The following is a 19,501-nucleotide window of genomic DNA, read 5'->3' as shown; positions in this document are numbered from 1 at the left end:
TTCCCAGATATTTATGAGGATTCTATTTTCATTTTGTGCAAATCACAAACACGGGAAGCAGTGCGGGACTGCATATCCCTAATGGTATTGAAAATATGCTCTTTTATTTGCGTGATTGATATCTTACCCTTTCATCCAAAAAGGATGCCCTTTTTCGCCAAAATAAAGCTGTGAGCAAGAAAAGAATAAGGGTGGGAATAGACACACACACCCTCCTATAATTTACTTTCCGGTATAGATTAAGTTCTTTTTTAAAAAATAATAATAATAATTCAGAAGACCGTAGATTCCTGTTGAGTGATATTCCAGGGACTGTACTGTTAGAATTGGCAAAATGAAGGAAGAAATAAGGCTCAGATGATGACCTACATCTGACTCAATTTAAAAGTGAAAGTATAAAAAGGATAATTTATTTGGCTTCTCCCTGGATGTTTATTAACTAGGGCCAAGCAAAAGCATCCATTCAAACATTCACGTTGAAGAAGGGTTCAGCTTCATTCTTCCCTCCAGACGGAAATATCCAAAATGAAGTGCCAACCAGTTTGATCACTGAGCTGAATCTCCGGCCTTAAACCACCTTCAAGCATTTAAAAAAAAAAAAAAACAGTTTGAAAGTGGGTTATTTGAACTCAAGCAGGAGGGCCCTTTTTTGTTCTGCCCCAGCTACAGACCCCAAAAAATGCAGCACACACAAAGTCCGTTCAAACCTTAGTTTACTAAATAAACCAGTTTTTTACAACAATGGCTGTTAATTAACTGCATTAACAGCCGCCAAGAATTCAAAGAATAATACTGAAAGCTTACTGTGGTTGGCAGAAGGCCCAGAAGCAATTTGCAGGAAGCTGATAAAATAAGCAAGACAAGACAGGAAGGTATGTGAAGGTTGTTCCCTGCAAATTGCTTCAGTCGGCGTGCCTCCTTAAATAGACTAAGGGAGTGGCCAATTAGCCTCAAGCCTTACTCTTGAGGAGCCCTCCTCCTGAGGAGCCACTCCTGCCTTTTGGCACCTCTGCGCACCTGTGCATCGAGAAGAGACTCCTCCTCTTCATCCTCTTCACTTAAGGTAGCTTCTGGAGGTTCTGAAGGCCCTGGTTGAATCCCCACCTCTGGCACCACATCTTCTCCAGCCTCCTCATTGTCTGACTCCAGTACCAGCTGCCCAGGCTGTTGGCACAGCACCACACCAGCCTCCTCACTGTCTGAATCAGCTACTAGCTGCACAGGCTGCTGACGTGCCACAACATTTTTAAAGCCAAAGCTTCCCATCGCTTTGATCTGACAATCCCACTTGCAAACCTCAACCAATTCACAGACAGACATATTTGGACGCCGTTCATGAGAATTTCTCCAGTGGCATGGTGGCCTAGTAGTGAAGAAGCTTGTCTCCCACTTGGTGTTGTGGCCTGCTGGAGGCCAGCGGAGCTGACAGCAGTGTCAGACAGTGAGGAGGTTGGGGAGGAATGTGGGCCAGTCCTGGAGTCTGGGGAAGGCTCGGACGAGGGCTCTGAATTGGAGGCAGAGAGGGGGCCAAGGGCATCTGATAGTTATATGCAGCCTCTGGAGTCTGACATCAGTGAGGCAGAAGAACAGCGGGAACCTGTTCCCAGTGTGCATATGCGCAGAGGTGCCAGGAGACAGGAACAATTAAGGAAACAGGGTCGACTTGGGAGTAAGGCTTGGAGATGATTGGCCCCTCCCATAAGACGTAAAAGAGAAGCGAACGGGACGTGAGCTTTTGCAGGAAGCAATTAGTTCATCTGGCTGATTCAAGATTTCAAAATTCTGTTTGTGACTCTGTGCCATGTTTGGCCTTGCTCTGTGCCTGGAAATTAGCTCTCTGGCAGTGTTCCACGTGAGATAAGGTGGGTGTTGATAACCTTCCCCTGAAAGACTGTTTATCAAGCCTTGCGGACTGTAAATGAAAGTAATTTTCAGTCGTATAAATAAAAGAGGTTTTGTGGGACTAAGATTGTGCTTTATGCTTTCTAAGGAAGCCTAGGTCAGAACACTTGGAAGGTTGAGAGTTCAAAACTAGGTAGCAGCAATTGTTTCTCTCTTAGGGCGCAAAGTAAAAAAATACCTGCTGTGAACTCCACATTGGTGTTAGGAAAGGCATCCAGCCAGTAAATACTTACCTCCATTCAGTTGCAGTAACTCTACTCCGAACTAAGGGATTACAGGGTTGTAAAATGAAAATAAAGTCAGGATTTCTCCCATCCAGTATGTTGACAATTACATTTTGATAGAGACTTTTGGAAGAGTTGAAGTACACAGCCCAAGGCTTGAGTAAACGTACTGCCAAGATGAACCTCTGTTGTCAGGCATCAACACGATATGATATTGCTGCGAATAGGTTGAACATCTCTTCAGACATGATGGATGCATCCCGAACCCCCAGCTGTTTTATTAGCCCTGGATGTAACAGGGCATCGCATTCTGCAAGCTAGTAGCTGGTGCGGGGAGGGATGTGAATTCCCTACTGCTGAAATGGCTAATGAGTTGGCTGTTTGGCATTATTCCCGCTTGCTGGCAAGGGAAGAGGGCTTTGAATGCCACTTACCAGCTGCCACGATTTCCAGGATCAGGAGGAAAAATGTTGTCTCTGTTCACAGAACTTAATTTCGTGATACATTAGAATAGAATAGAATAGAATAGAATAGAATAGAATAGAATAGAATAGAATAGAATAGAATAGAATAGAAGATAGGATAGGATAGGAGAGGAGAGGAGAGGAGAGGAGAGGAGAGGAGAAGAGAAGAGAAGAGAAGAGAAGAGAAGAGAAGAGAAGAGAAGAGAAGAGAAGAGAAGAGAAGAGAAGAGAAGAGAAGAGAAGAGAAGAGAAGAGAATAGAAGATAGGATAGGATAGGATAGGATAGGATAGGATAGGATAGGATAGGAGAGGAGAGGAGAGGAGAGGAGAGGAGAGGAGAGGAGAGGAGAGGAGAAGAGAAGAGAAGAGAAGAGAAGAGAAGAGAAGAGAAGAGAAGAGAAGAGAAGAGAAGAGAAGAGAAGAGAGAATAGAATAGAATAGAATAGAATAGAATAGAATAGAATAGAATAGAATAGAATAGAATAGAATAGAATAGAATAGAATAGAATAGAATAGAATAGAATTCTTTATTGGCCAAGTGTGATTGGACACACAAGGAATTTGTCTTTTGTGCATACGCTCTCAGTGTACATAAAAAGAGAAGATACATTCGTCAAGAATCATAAGGTGCCACACTTAATGATAGTCATAGGGTACAAATAAGCAATCAAATCATACTAGGAAACATTCAATATAAATCGTAAGGATACAAGCAACAAAGTTACAGTCATACAGTCATAAGTGGGAGGAGATGGATGATAGGAACAATGAGAAGATTAATAGTAATAATAATGCAGACTTAGTGAATAGTTTGACAGTGTTGAGGGAATTATTTGTTTAGCAGAGTGATGGCATTCAGGAAAAAACTGTTCTTGTGTCTAGTTGTTCTGGTGTGCAGTGCTCTATAGCGTCGTTTTGAGGGTAGGAGTTGAAACAATTTATGTCCAGGATGTGAGGGGTCTGTATATATTTTCACAGCCCTCTTTTTGACTCGTGCAGTATACAGGTCCTCCTTGGAAAGCAGGTTGGTAGCCATTGTTTTTTCTGCAGTTCTAATTATCCGTTGAAGTCTGTGTCTGTCTTGTTGGGTTGCAGAACCAAACCAGACAGTTATGGAGGTGCAGATGACAGACTCAATCATTCCTCTGTAGAAGCATAGTGGTCACCCAATATCTTAAGCTATGTGTATTTCTCTCTCTCTCTCTCTCTCTCTCTCTCACACACACACACACACACACACACACACACACACACACACATACACACACACACCACAACAAAAACTATGTAGCCGACAACTTCAGCATCAGGGATATTCAGCCCCATGGATAACAGCACCACAAAAGGAGCTTCAGCACCCTGGACAGAGATTCAAAACAGCGAATAGCTTTTCAGCACCTTGGACAGATCCTTCAATCCATTGGCGGCTCAACTCAAAAAAGGTTCATTTTCCTCAGAATCCAGTTCTTCGACAGACATACAAACGTAGACAAACGAAATAGATAACTTTAGGTCAATCTAGATAAATTGATCCAGTTGTTTGATAGGTAAATAGAAGTTCCTGGTCACAGCTGCCAGGAATCCTCCTCTCTCTTCCCATCCTTGAAATCCTGATTCCCAGGCGTTTCATCCGCAACAAGAATAGACACAATCAGTTGGTGACACATACTCCTTTCTTCACACTTCTTTTTTTCCTCCAAGCCGCCAAGTCTCAAGCAGTCCCCAATTTTTCACGCATCTGCTTCAGAGTCAGAAGACCAGGTGGTTCTGTTGTGGTCCGCCAATGGCAGTGGAGCTGGTGGTAGACTCGGACAGTGAGGAGGTTGGGGAGGAACATGGGCCAGTCCTGGAGTTTGGAGAGGGCTCTGATGAGTGCTCTGCGTCAGAGGCAGAGATGGGGCCAGGGCCGCCCGTCAGTTATCAACTGCCTTCAGAGTCGGAGATAAGTGGGGCTGAAGAACAGCTGGAGCCTGTTCCCGATGTGCGCATGCGCAGAGCTGCCAGGAGAAGGGAACAGTTAAGGAACAAGGGCTGATTTGGGAGCAAAGGCACTCATCTTTATTTATTCCATCGGGAATAAAGAGGAGCGAAAGGGGAGTGGAGTTTGCAGGAGACAATTAGTTCATTTCATTAGCGTGAAAATCTGTTCGTGACTCTCAGAGACTCCTTGCCAAGTATTTTCTTGTACAGCATTGGATTTGGAAGATATCGGCCTGGCAGCTCGCCAAGCCTGATAAGGTCAGTGGTTGTAAATTTACCTTGGAAAGACTGTTTGCCGGGACTTCGCTGGATGTGAATGAGAGGAATTCACATTAGCTTAATAAAAAGGGGTTTTGTCGGGACAAGGAGTCTGCTTCGTGCTTTTGTGAAGCCTAGGTCAGAACAGGTTTCTTCTCTTTCTTGGGTTAGCGAAATCGGTAGCCAAGAGGGATGAGGAAAAGAGGTAACTTTAAAGAGAAAAAGTTGTTCATAAATGTTACCTATTTTCCTTCCATCTCCAACGAGCTTTATAATTCAACGCTTTTTGATTAATCCACTGACCCTATCAGAAAAACACAAGAATGTAAGAAGACAACCTCGGTTGACTAATTTAAAATAAAAGGGGTACGTATGTGCGTGGTGCAGAGCAGAATATATTCAGACAAGTGAGTCGCTTTTACAAATTACCCAGTGGTGGGATTCAAATTTTTTTACTACCGGTTCTGTGGGCGTGGCTTGGTGGGCGTGGCCAGGGTATATGACAGGCAGCACCCCCCCGGGAGCAAAAACAGGCCATGGTAATTTCGCATGGGGTAATTTCAATAGTGGGATTCAGCCGGTTTGGGCTGGCTGGCCCCGCCCCTACCGCCCCCCCCACGCACCCAGTTTTGGGCCTAGGAGGCCTTCCTGAAGCCTCCTGGGAGTGAAAATGGGCTGCGGGAGGGGGGGCTGCCCCATTGCCCTGTTTTGAGCCTAGGAAGCCTCCCTGCACTTACCTGGGAGCCAAAATGTGGTCCGTGGGGACTCCTGGAAGGGGCGGGGCAGGAAGGGGCGGGCCCAGCCAGCCAGCCCAAACTGGTTGAATCCCACCATTGAAATTACCCCAATTTTTTTAAAAAAAATATTTCTCAAATGTATACGGCCACGGCAAGGGACTCTAGGCGGCACACTGCAAAGATAAAACTGTAAACATACCGAAATGATCTTTATTTATTTTTTTTTTTAAAAAAGAAAAAGTTAAAAGTCCTAAATATGAGAGAGAATGGAGATTAACAGCAATAAGGGGAGCCACCTCAAAATCTCACCCATCTCCTCAGGTTCGCACATACACACCCAGACACTAACCAGATCTTGAGGGACTTCCAAAAACAGCATCAATTGTGATATGATGGTCCTTTAAGTGAGCCTGCTGGATTATACATCTGGCCGTTTTGCTGAGTATGGATTACTATTTGCAATTTGCTACTCTGCTAGTAGGGTCCCAGTAGACTTTTTCTGCCAAGAAGTAAGCTTAGGTAGCCCTTGGTCCTTCATTTGGTCTTTGGGGCATATAGTTGGCAAGTTGCATAAGACGCCATAAGACTTCGGTGCTAGATCTCCAAATATGCCTGTTCTCTCATGGGAAACTAGCTTTATAGAATTAATTCCCTTTGATGTAGTCTTTTGGAATAACTTGGCAGCCATTCTTCCCCTTAGAACGTTGAGCCAAGGATGTTGAAGCTCGGGGCTCAGGAAATATCTCCTGTCTAAATTGTCTTCTGAGCATATATAAAGGGAGAAGATTAAATGCTTGGAAGTAGAAAAGAGCAGGAGGGCATTGTTAACAAGACTTTGGGGAGGTGGAGGGGGAAAAAAAATAATACCTGGCTGAATTCTGAAATCTGCAGCCCGACTATCTGCCTTATATAAGCGTAATTCCGCGTCATAGCGAACCCATTGAGATGCATCCGGGTAATTAGGCTTTTTAACTGTGCACGGATTTTAGTCTTAAATCTAATCTTAATTTGATTGCATGTTTTTAACATTACTGGTGTGTGTGTGTGTGTGTGTGTTTTTAAAGCAAGCCCCTGAATGAATACGGGAAGAGAGAATAACAGAATAACGTTTAGAACAGAACAGAGTGGGAAAGGCCATTGTAGGTCATATGGTCATTGTAGGACTCTACACCAGGGTTCTGCAACCTTAAACACCCAAAGAGCCATTTGGACATATTTCCCACAGAAAAGAAAACACCGGGAGCCACAAAAGCTGGGTGGGTGTGGCCAACTCAATGTCACTCACTCTCACCCAGTCACATGACACCCCCCCCAGCCACGCCTACCCAGCGTTTGTGGCTCCCAATGTTTTTTGTGGGAAACAGATCTCTCTCTCTCTCTCTCTCTCTCTCTCTCTCTCTCTCTCTCTCTCTCTCTCTCTCTCTCTCTCTCTCTCCCTCCCATCCCTCCCTCCCCTCCCTCTCTCTCTCTCTCTCCCCTCTCTCTCTCAGGCCAGGCGAAGAGTGACTGGAAGAGGAGGGAGAGGGGTGGGGGCCAGCCAGTGGTGGGCTCAGCTGACAGGGAGCCACAGAAGGGGGTTCCTGACACCTGCCCTACCCCATTTCTGACAGATGGCAGTCCAGTCTTTTCTTACAAACCTCCAGTGACGAAGCACTGACAACTTCTGAAGGCAAGTCCTTCAAGGATAGAATAGAATAGAATAGAATAGAATAGAATAGAATAGAATAGAATAGAATAGAATAGAATAGAATAGAATAGAATAGAATAGAATAGGAGTTGGAAGGGACCTTGGAGGTCTTCTAGTCCAGCCCCCTTCTCAAGCAGGAGAACCTATACCATTTCAGATATAAATGACTGTCTAGACTCTTCTGAAAAACCTCCAGTGATGGAGCGCCCACGATTTCTGGTGGCAAGCTGTTCCACTGGTTAATTGTCCTCACTGTTAGGAAGTTTCTCCTTCATTCTAGGTTGCTTCTCTCTTTCATTAGTTTCCAACCATTATTTCTTGTCCTGCCCTCTGGTGCTTTGGAGTTGTGTCATTGCAAGCCTCAAGACAGAGCTGGTCTTTTGCTTATATTTGTAAGCAACGTGGGAGCTGAATATACAAAATATACAAACATGCAAATTCGTATATATTCACACAGGAATGCAACCGACTGTATTTACAAGAACGTTCCTCCTGGGTGTAATAGCAAGCCTGTGAGTATTTCCGTCGCTCCTACATCAGGCCTTGGAGCTAATTTTTCCTCTTGGCTCCCATCCCCAGGAGCAGGTGGTTGAAGGATTTGCTTGAAGGGCTAAGTTGTAAAAACACACAAATAGGTAGAATAGCAATCATTTCCCCCCCCCCTAGATTTAAGCAGAGCACAGCATTGGTTGAATTTAAATCAATGCAAGTTTTTTATCGTCTTATTCAGAGAAACAGGAGGGGGGGGAGAGAAACAGAGAGAGAGAGAGAAACAAGAGAGAGAGAAGGAAGAAGACAGAAAGAGAGAGAAGGGAGAAAGAGAGAGAGAGAGAAGAGAGACAGAGAGAGAAGGAAGAGGGAGAGAAGTGATAGAGAGAGAGAGAAGAGAGACAGAGAGAGAAGGAAGAGAGAGAGAAGGGAGAGAGAGAGAGAAGACAGACAGAGAGAAACAAGAGAGAGAGAAGGGAGAGAGAGAAGGGAGAAGACAGAAAGAGAGAGAAGGGAGAAAGAGAGAGAGAGAGAAGAGAGACAGAGAGAGAAGGAAGAGAGAGAGAAGGGAGAGAGAGAGAGAAGACAGACAGGAGAGAGAAACAAGAGAGAGAGAAGGGAGAGAGAGAGAAGGGAAAGAGAGAAGGGAGAAGACAGAAAGAGAGAGAAGGGAGAAAGAGAGAGAGAAGAGAGACAGAGAGAGAAGGGAGAGAGAGAGAAGGGAGAGAGACAGAGAGAGAAGGAAGAGAGAGAGAAGGGAGAGAGAGAGAGAGAGAAAGAGAAGAGAGAGAGAGAGAAAAGGAAGAGAGAGAAGGGAGAGAGAGAGAGAAGGAAGAGAGAGAGAAGGGAGAGAGAGAGAAGGAAAAGAGAGAGAGAGAAGGAAGAGAGACAGACAGAGAAAAGGGAGAAAGAGACAGAGAGAGAAGGAAGAGAGACAGAGAGAGAGAAAGAAAGAGAGAGAAACAGAGAGAAAGAAACAAGAGGGAGAGAAGGGAGAAGACAGACAGAGAGAGAAGAGACAGAGAGAGAAGGGACAGAGAGAGAAGGAAGAGAGAGAGAGAGAGAGAAACAGAAACGGAGGGAGAGTCGGGATAAAACCTCCTTGCCCTTTCCATCCCTTACCCTCCAAAAGCATAAAGCCCCACAAAAAAAGGGGGGGGGGGAATTCTCTAATGTCATGTTTATTTTAAAAAAATAAATAAATCCTGAAATATGATTTAACTCAGGATGTGGAGATGTTAACTCGGAGTGGTTGACAAATGATTAAAAAGGGGGGGAAGCATCTAAAATAATAATAACAACAACAACAACAAAGCTAGACACGACCGAGTTGCTAAATTAATCCACTGGTCATTATGTAAAAAAATACGACTTACCTTATCCAAAAAGTCATGGGAACATAAAGTGGAAAAAGTTATAGAAAATGAGAAGGTGAAGATCTTGTGGGACTTTTGAATACAGCTGGATCGTCATTTGGAACTCAACACGCCAGATATCACAGTTGTCGAAAACCGAAACGTGCAATTTATTGACATCGCTGTACCAAGAGACGCTAGAATCAAAGAAAAAGAACTGGTAAAAAAAAATCACAAAATATCACAATCTGGCCATCGAAACCACACGGTTATGAAACATGTAACCGTGATACCCATTGTCATCAGGACATTAGGTACCATGTCCAAGAATTTTACAAAATACATCAAGAAATTGCAGCTTCCTGCAATAACACCAGCGGAACTGCAAAAAAACCTGCGCTACTCGGAACATCGTATATTTTAAGAAGATACTTGGTTGATACCTCGGACGCTGGCAGCAACCCGTATCAACCATCAGCACCAGTCAACGGTATTTGTGATGCATTTTTAAATGTTCAGTTGACCGATATTTCATGTTTAATGAATAAAAGAGATAATAATAATAATAATCTTGTCCATAGGAATGACAAAGCTCATTTAGCAGAAAATGCTAAATGCCCAAGGACAGTCTGAGGAGCATTGAGTCTTTTTAAAGTTGCAGGGGAAAAAAATAGAATATATTTCATTCTGTAAGCACCTAAAATTACATTGAAAATCAGAACCTGTTTCCTATGACTCTGGATATCAGAGACACAAAATAATGAATTTAATGTTCAGGTTCCTGGTTGAATGTAGGAGGAAAAAAAATTCTAATAGTACGATCAGTTTTATTTATGTATTTATTTATTGGTTCAATTTATCTCCGGAGACTCAGGGCGGCTTACAATGCGTTAAGCAATAGCCTTCATACTTTTGTATATACCTGCTTAGTAGGGCTTTCGGCCCCCCCCAAGTGGTGTTCTTTTTTATACAAAGTCAGCTTATTGCCCCCACAATCCGGGTCCTCATTTTACCTACCTCGAAAAGATGGAAGGCTGAGTCAACCTTGAGCCTGGTGAGATTCGAACTTGCAGTAATTGCAGGCAGTTGGTGCTAGTTAACAGCACTTTAGTCTGCTGTGCCACCAAGGCTCTTTTGACCATACAATTTCTGATTCTGAAAGTCAGCTTCTAAAAATCTACTTCTTTATTAAAGAAGCTTGATGCCACCCATCTCATGGAGGCCACTTGGGGCGTCTTACAGGCATTCGATTTTGGGTAGTCTTAGAATCAGTGGGGCAAATATTAAGGTTATTGATGGCATGGATTCTTTTGTTTGGGTTGTTTAAGGCTTCTTCTGTATGCAATGGGACAGAGATATGGAAACCTGGTGACTTTGAAAAACCCCAGTGAATGCAGTCCTAATGCTTTAATGTATTAATCCTCTGTAATCCTGTCAAACTTCCAGAGAATTTCAACACAGGCTGTCAGGAAATCTCAGCTGTAGCGGTTGAAATTTCTCAAGGAGTGGGAGGTGATTCCTCTGCTCCAGCTTCCTGTCACTCAACTGTGGGAGGGTGGGTGGGTGGGTGAGTGGGCGTGCAGAGAGGATATTATGGGAAAGTAGATCGGGTCGTGGTAAATGGTAAATTAGATGGATGGATGGATGGATGGATGGATGGATGGATGGGAGGGTGGGTGGGTGGATGAGTGGATGGATGGATGGGTGGAGGGAGGGAGGGAGGGAAGTGAGTAGGTGTGTGTGTTGTGGATGGATGGATGGATGGACAGGTGGAGGTGGGTGGATAAATAGATAGGTAAATTGAAAAGATGGCTAGAAGATGGATAGGTTGGATGGACAAGTTGAGTAGATACATTGATTAATACATAGATGAGAGATAGATTGATTGAAAAATGATAGATGGTGAAGATGAATAGATAGAGAGAGGGATGGATGGATGGATGGATGGGAGTGGATGGATGTTTGGTGGGAAGATGGATGGATGGATTCATGAGTAGGTAGATAGATAGATATAAAATATATGGATAGATGATACATGATAGTACATGATAGATAGATAGATAGATAGATAGATAGATAGATAGATAGATAGATGGAGGGAAGTGGATGGGTGGGTGTGTGGATGGGATGGATGGACAGGTGGAGGTGGGTGGGTAGGTGGATAAATAGATAGGGAAATTGAAAAGATGGATAGAAGATGGATAGGTTGGATAGATAGATAGGTTGGATGGACAAGTTGAGTAGATACATTGATTAATACATAGATGAGAGATAGATTGATTGAAAAATGATAGATGGTGAAGATGAATAAATAGAGATTGATAGATAGAGAGAGAGAGATGGATGGATGGATGGATGGATGGATGGATGGATGGACGGATGGGAGTAGATGGATGTCGGTGGGAGCATGGATGGATAGATAGATGGATGGATGGATGGGTGGATGGATGGATGGACGGGAGTGGATGGATGTTTGGTGGGAAGATGGATGGATGCATGGATGCATGGGTAGGTAGATAGATAGATATAAAATAAATGGATAGATGATACATGATAGTACATGATTGATAGATGGATGGATGGATGGATGGATGGATGGATAGATGATACATAATAGTACGAGAGAGAGAGAGAGAGAGAGGGAGAGAGGGAGGCAGGCAAGCAGACAAGTTGAGTGAATAGAAAGATAGAGGGAGATGGATAAATTGAATGGATAGATTAATTTAGATTAAACCATATCAAATTTTAGTTTTAGGAGATATCAATTGGTCCCTCTCCTTTCTAAGCACATCCATACCTGTTCAGGTACAGATCTGGATTTTGGTAACTTCTCACCGGCAATAGGATAGGAGCACAGATTTAGGTGGAGAAGCAGGAGGAAGAGTAGGTGGGTATTGTAAACCTAGGGGGAAGAGTTTGAACTCGAGACGTTCAAAATTAGCACCGAACGCAAGTTCTCAAAATACACGCCATATGCCAAGTTTCTGATTTTGTGCCGAGTTGTTGTTGTCGTCATTATCCTCTCCTTTCGCTTTTTATATTCTGCCTTCTCTCCAGGATTTCAACGTGCAAATATAGCTATCTCACCTTCGGATTGTGCCTCATATAGCTTTAAACGATTTATAGTGTTCTTTTGTAAAGGCTGTGGGTTTATTATTTTAATCTCCCAAACAATTGAGGAACCATTTATAAAGTTTGAAATTACGACAATCACTCCCTTGCCTTTTTTTTTCCTTCCCTTAGACCAAGGGTCTGCAACCTTAAATACTCTAAAGAGCCATTTGGACCCGTTTCCCACAGAAAAGAAAACACCGGGAGCCACAAAACCTGGGTGGGCGTGGCCAACTCGACGTCACTCACTTCCACCAGTCACATGACCCCATCTAGCTACGCCTACCCAGCTGGTCATTAGGGCAGAGAGCCAGTTGTTAAAAAACACCGGGAGCCACAAAACTTGGGTGGGCGTGGCCAACTCGATGTCACTCACTTCCACCCATCACATGACCCCCATCTAGCCACGCCTACCCAGCCGGTCATTAGGGCAGAGAGCCAGTTGTTAAAAAACAACGGGAACCACAAAATCCTTTTGACATCTCTCTCTCCCCCCCTCCCTCTCTCTCTCTCTGTATCTCTCTCTCCCCCCCTCCCTCTCTCTCTCTCTGTATCTCTCTCTCCCCCCTCCTTGTCTCTGCCCTGGCTGCTTCTCCATCCCCAACCATCGCCCTTACCTTCTCAGGCCAGGCGAGGAGTGACTGGGAAGGGAGGGCGAGGGGTGGGGCCAACCAGTGTGGGATCACCTGACAGGGAGCCACAGCAGAGGGCCCAAAGAGCCACATGCGGCTCCGGAGCCACAGGTTGCTGACTCCTGCCTTAGACTTAAGCTATGGATAATATAAAAGGTTATTTTTTAAAAAAAAAAAATACAACAACACCAGTTCTTAAAATGACCCTAGTTCTAATGGCAACTCTTCAAGAATTTTTGATGGAATGCTCTATTATGGCCAAATATTAATGCAGTTCAGCTATTGCATTAGCCTTCTCCTCTTTTTCTATCTGATGGAACGGCTGCCATAACATTAAATTTAGTGCTCCGGTACTAAAAGTAATGATTTTTAATGTTATGGAACTGCCGAAATCCACATCTCCGGAATGACCAAGAGACTGATATTTTTGAACTGATTACTCAATTCCTACTCCCCCCCCCCACGCCCAGCCCCATTCCGTGTTGCAATTTAATTTGGGACGAAGCACGCAAAGGGGGACTCGTAATAACCTCTCATCTAATTTCTGATTTTGTCTTTCTGAAATCTCATTTCCATTTTTTGGGGGCATTTGGCAAAGGAGAACCGGGGAGCTCCAGGGAGCTCCCATAAAGGCCAGCCACATCGCTTCCTCATTCCAGAAGCAAAGGATCAATTGGATTGCCCTACCCCTACCCCGAATTTCATATTAATACCAAGCGATTGAGAGGCATAAGTCTAATGAAGACAAATTCCAGGCTGGATGAAGATCAATAATTCAAGAAAAGTTAGGGAGGGAGGGAGGGAGAGAGGAGGTAAGGATGGGAGCATAATTTGCAAAGCATCTGCCAGCCAGCCGTGCGCCTGCTATCCAAATTTAGCATTAAAACGATAAGTTTCGGGGACTTGAAAAGTTGAGCATTCTTTTAAAGCAACGCCGAAGAAGAGAAAAGGGGGAAGGCTTAGACCAAATTCCGTTTCGAAGGACAATTAAACGAGAATTAAAGCTTTACAACCGCATTCCCAGAGTTTTGAGTAGATCTACATTTTGCTAACAATCAGAAGGGCAGGCATAATCTGCGTAACAAGATGAAATAACACTAAAAACTCTCCATTAAGAGCTGGGAGAAGGAAACAAATCAAAACATTGTAAAGATGCTGTTTCTTTCTTTTTTTTTTCTTTTTTTTTCAGCCCCTTTGTCTCAGCCTAAAGCCCCTTCCAGAACAGACAAATACCTTAATCTAATTCTGACAGACCCCCCCCCTCACAATTATTTTTTTAAAAAAAAATACAATTAAGACCAAGCTAACTATGCTATTAATAGCGTAAGCGCTTTCTTGTTGGCTTTTTCTTATTATTATTGCCGCCTCCCCTTCGTCTTTTCTTCTTCTTCTTCTTTTGAAAAACAGTAATACCGTGGAAGTTTGACAGGATTAAAGGAATTAATACATTAATACGTTATTAGAGTGTTCATGAGAGATTTTCCGAGACTTTAATGTTGCCAGCCATTTGTCCTATAATATAAAGCACACTGTAATTGCCTTTAATTGCTCCGTTGTGACTCGGTATTGTGGCATGTGTGAGGTTGTCTCCCATTGTTCAAAATCCCACTGTCGTGTGATGCACCAAAGCTGAGCGTTCAAATGCCTTTCTCTCTCTCTCTCTCTCTCTCTCTCCCCCTCCCTCTCCTTGTCTCTCTCTCTCCCTCTCTCCCTTTCCATCTCTCTCTCTCTCCTTCTCCTCTCTCTCTCCCACCTCTCCCTCTCCCTCTCTTTCTTTCTCTCCTCCTCCTCTCTCCCTCCCTCCCTCTCCCTCTCTTTCTCCTTCTCTTTCTCTTTCCTTCTTCTTCTCTCTCTCCCTCCCTCTCTCCCTTTCCATCTCTCTCTCTCCTCTCCCTCTTTCTCTTTCTCCTCCTCCTCTCTCCCTCTCTCCCTCTCCCTCTCTTTCTCCTTCTCTCTCTCTTTCCTTCTTCTTCTCTCTCTCCCTCCCTCTCTCCCTTTCCATCTCTCTCTCTCCCTCTCCCTCTCCCTCTTTCTCTTTCTCCTCCTCCTCTCTCCCTCCCTTCCTCCCTCTCCCTCTCTTTCTCCTTCTCTCTCTCCCTCCCTCTCTCCCTCCCTCTCTCTCTTTCTCCTCTCTCTCTCTCTTTCCTTCTCCTTCTCTCTCTCTCTCTCTCTCCTTCTCTTTTCTCTCTCCTCCTCCTCTCTCCCTCCCTCTCTCTCTTTCTCCTTCTCTCTCTCTCTCTTTCCTTCTCCTTCTCCCTCTCTCTCCTTCTCTCTCTCATTCTCTCTCTCCTCTCCCTCTCCTTCTCTCTTTCTCTTTCTCTTTCTCTCTCTTTCCTTCTCCTTCTCTCTCTCCCCCCTCCCTCTCTCCCTTTCCATCTCTCTCTCCTTCTTCTCCTCTCTCTCCCCCCTCTCTCTCCCTCTCCCTCTCTTTCTCTCTCTCCTCCTCCTCTCTCCCTCCCTCCCTCCCCCTCTCTCTCTTTCTCCTTCTCTCTCTCTTTCCTTCTTCTTCTCTCTCTCTCCCTTTCCATCTCTCTCTCTCCCTCTCTCCCTCTCTCTTTCTCCTTCTCCCTCTCTCTCCTTCTCTCTCTCTCTCCTTCTCTCTCTCTCTCTCTCCCTCTCTCTCCTTAATGCTTGACGTATAAACCAACGTTGCTCAAAATAAACCCAAGGTTTGCTGTGTGATTTGCAACTTGTCTCTTGAAAAAAAAAGTCTCTGCGGAGTCGAAGTAATTAAGATTGCATCCCCACAAAACACAGGATCTGAATTTTGAAAGCCATTCTTATCAACCTTAGCAAAGTTCATAAATTATTTGCTCCAAAAAGATATCTATCCATCTGTCTGTCTGTCTGTCTGTTTCAGCACTTCATTTGGATAGTGCCAGTTATGGAAGGTTGAATCAATGTTCAGCTAGGCAGGCTTAAGGGAAAGGTAAAGGTTCCCCTCGCACATATGTGCTAGTCGTTTCTGACTCTAGGGGGCAGTGCTCATCTCCGTTTCAAAGCCGAAGAGCCAGCGCTGTCCAAAGACGTCTCCGTGGTCATGTGGCCGGCATGACTCAATGCCAAAAGAGCACGGAACGCGTTCCCTTCCCACCAAAGGTGGTCCCTATTTTTCTACTTGCATTTCTTTTTACCTGCTTTTGAACTGCGAGGTTGGCAGAAGCTGGCACAAGGAACAGGAGCTCACCCCCATTACGCAGTGCTAGGGATTCGAACCACTGAACTGCTGACCTTTCAATCCACAAGCTCAGTGTCTTAGCCACTGAGCTACCGCATCTCTTTAGGCAGGTTTATAAATCTTATTGCGATTATACCTATGAATGGCGTGCCATCAAACATTGATTGGAAATGGGAAAGAATTCCTCTTTTCTCCAAAGCTTGGCAGTTGTTCTTCTTAGCTCCAAAAATATAATAACATCACCCAGTCTATCACTTCCACCGGTGACATGCTGACACCTTTGTCTAACAAGAGAGAGAGAAAAAATCAGTTTTCAAGGGAGGTAGAGCCTTGTTGTGCTTGGACTGCATTAACCGTGAAGCCAACGAAGCGCAAATGTGTTGCAACCTCCAGAAACATGGTGGCATCCGATGGGATTCAAATCCAGATGTTTGGGTTCCAGCTGAGGTGGTATACACAGTTCTGACCCTTCTATTTTCTCTCAGAATAGAGCTGGAAGGGACTTTGGAGGTCTTCTAGTCCACCCCCGTGCTCAAGCAGGAGACCCTATACCGTTTCAGACAAGTGGTTGTCCAATCTCTTCTTTAAAACCTCCAGTGATGGGGCACCCACAACTTCTGGTGGCAAGCTGTTCCACTGGTTAATTGTTCTCACTGTTAGGAAGTTTCTCCTCAATTCCAGGTTGCTTCTCTCTTTGATTGGTTTCCATCCATGGTTTTTTCTCTTGCACTCTGGTGCTTTGGAGAATAAGTTGACCCCTTCCTCTTTGTGGTAGCCCCTCAAATACTGGAATACTGCTATCACATCACCCCTAATCTTTTCTCTAGACCAGCCAGACCCAATTCCTGCAACCGTTCCTCATATGCTTTAGTCTCCAGCCCTTTAATCATCTTAGTTGCTCTTCTCTGCACTTTTTTTTCCCAAAGTCTCAACCTCTTTTTGGTAATGCGGTGACCAAAACGGCATGCCTTATTCCAGGCGTGGCCTTACTAAACTCTCCCTTTAGCAAACTCCTTACTGAGCTCTCCTTTTCCCAGTTCTTTCTGTCCCGTTAAGCTATGAACATTTTGGAATTGTAAACATGTAAAATTCTTCATTCTTCTCCTGGCTTAAGGCAATAAATAAATAAATAAATAAAGTAGCTATCACTTAATCACGTCTAGAAATACTCCCATCTGGTGCCGAGTCCCGATAGAGATGGATGAAGCTGTTTTTCACAACCTGATTTTCTTTCTGTAGTTAGAAAAACATTACCCACCGAAAGCGGCTTGTTGTTTATGTAGATATTTACACAGCGTATTTGTTTTAGGAAGCTGTTTTTCACCCTTCTTGTAATCCATTCTTCTTCCTTTGTTGCTAAGAATCAAATGGTTCCACTCTAATGTATTTTTCCCAAGACTGTTTTTCATAGATTCCTCGTATGGAAATTGTATTTCTCAGTAAGCTGCCCGTAATCAAATTATTCCTGCCGATGCTGTCCGTTAATAGGGTATCTTTTACATCATTTTTCGCTAATCTTCTCCAGTTAAACCTCTCTTGAGCTTCTTAGTCCTAAAATATCAACTCCAAATTAGGATATAGAAATTTTTGTTTACAGATACTCAAGTGAGTGGTACGGTGGCTTAGAAGTGGAGTTCTCGCCTCACAATCAGGAGGCTGTGAGTTCAATCCTAGGTAGAGGCAGATATTTCTCTCTTTGGGCACACTGAGGATGTATCTACTGAACAAAACTCCTCATTGGTGACAGCAAGGGCATCCGGCTAGTAAACACTCTGGGCTCCATTCAGTTGCCCAGACTCCAACCCGCAAGGAATTATTGAGTTGTTGTTGTTCTAACTGTCAGGAAATTTCTCCTTAGTTCTAAATTGCTTCTCTCCTTGATGAGTTTCCACCCATTGCTTCTTGTCCTGCCCTCAGATGCTTTGGAGAATAGCTTGACTCTCTCTTCTTTGGGGCAGCCCCTGAGATATTGGAAAAGTGCTATCATGTCTCCCCTGGTCCTTCTTTTCATCAAACAAGACATTTTTTCATCAAACAAAACATAGTTAATTCCAGCAACCGTCCTTCTTTTCATTAAACTAGACATACCCAGTTCCTGCAGCCATTCTTCATATGTTTTAGCCTCCAGTCCCCTAATTCTCTTTGTTGCTCTTCTCTGCACTCTTTCTAGAGTCTCTGCATCTTTTTTACATTGTGGTGTCCAAAACTGAATGCAGTATTCCAAGTGTGGCCTTACCAAGGCCTTATAAAGCGATATTAACCCTTCACATGATCTTGATTCTATCCCTCTGTTTATGCAGCCTAGAACTGTGTTGGCTTTTTTGGCAGCTGCTTCACACTGCTGGCTCATATTTAAGCGATTGTCCACTAGGACTCCAAGATCCCGCTCACAGTTACCACTGTTGAGCAAAGTACCACCTATACTGTCCCTGTGCATTTTGTTTTTCTTGCCTAAATGTAGAACCTTCCTTTTTTCACCCTTGAATTTCAGTTTGTTGGATAGCGTCCAACATTCAAGTCGGTCAAGATTCTTCTGTAATCTTAAACCTATCTTCCGGAGTGTTGGCTATTCCTGCTAGCTTGGTGTCGTCTGCAAATTTGCAGAACAGCCTTGGTAGTACAGTGGTCTAAGGAACCCTGTTATTAAGCTGGTTATTAAGACCAGCTGCCTGCAATTACTGCAGGTTCGAATCTCGCCAAGGCTCAAGGTTGACTCAGCCTTCCATCCTTTCTAAGGTAGGTAAATTGAGACCCAGTTTGTGGGGGCAATAAGCTGACTTTGTATAAATATACAAAAGGATGAAGGCTATTGCTGAGCACATTGTAAGCCACCCTGAGTCTCCGGAGAAGGGCGGCATATAAATCAAATTAAAAAAAAAATTGATGAGTTCCCCATCTATCCCCTCGTCCAAGTCATTGATGAAGATGTTGAAGAGTACATTCAGCGAGAGCTCAGGATCAAAGGATTTGAAACAGAAAAGCTGTATACGGCTTCCTTATGTATACCCGAAACTTCTCCCTCTCTTTGTTCCAGTTTCCATTCAGAAATATTATTAGCTTGCCTCTTGAGCTAAACTTCTATTACTTGCTTCGACGCTTTTACGTAGCACCTTCTATCTCCCCGGTTCTAATTTGACCCTTTTTTTCCCCTCTCTCTCTCTCTCTCTCTCTCTCTCTTTCTAAAAATGCACTTCTCCCTTGTGCTAAGAATGGATTTCTGGTGAAGGAGACTGTCATGAAGCTCCTTTGTGATTCCAATTAGACCTAAGCAAGACCAAGGTGTCTCTTTTCTCTCTCTTTTTCTTTTCTTTTCTTTTTTTAACATTTGAATTTGCTAGCAAATTGTGACTCACTTTTATTTATTTATTTTTTACAAAGGCCACCTTCCTATCTGTATCGCACACGGTCTCACCGGTTGTTGGAGCAATAACTATTTCCTGGGTTAGGATTGCCAGATTTGGAGCGCAGAACAGGAGGATGAAG

Source organism: Pituophis catenifer, unplaced genomic scaffold (genome assembly GCF_029215685.1).
Source record: "Pituophis catenifer annectens isolate HBS135680 unplaced genomic scaffold, rPitCat1.0.hap2 SCAF_17, whole genome shotgun sequence".
NCBI classification, from domain to species: domain Eukaryota; kingdom Metazoa; phylum Chordata; class Lepidosauria; order Squamata; family Colubridae; genus Pituophis; species Pituophis catenifer.
This window is presented reverse-complemented; position numbering follows the sequence as displayed.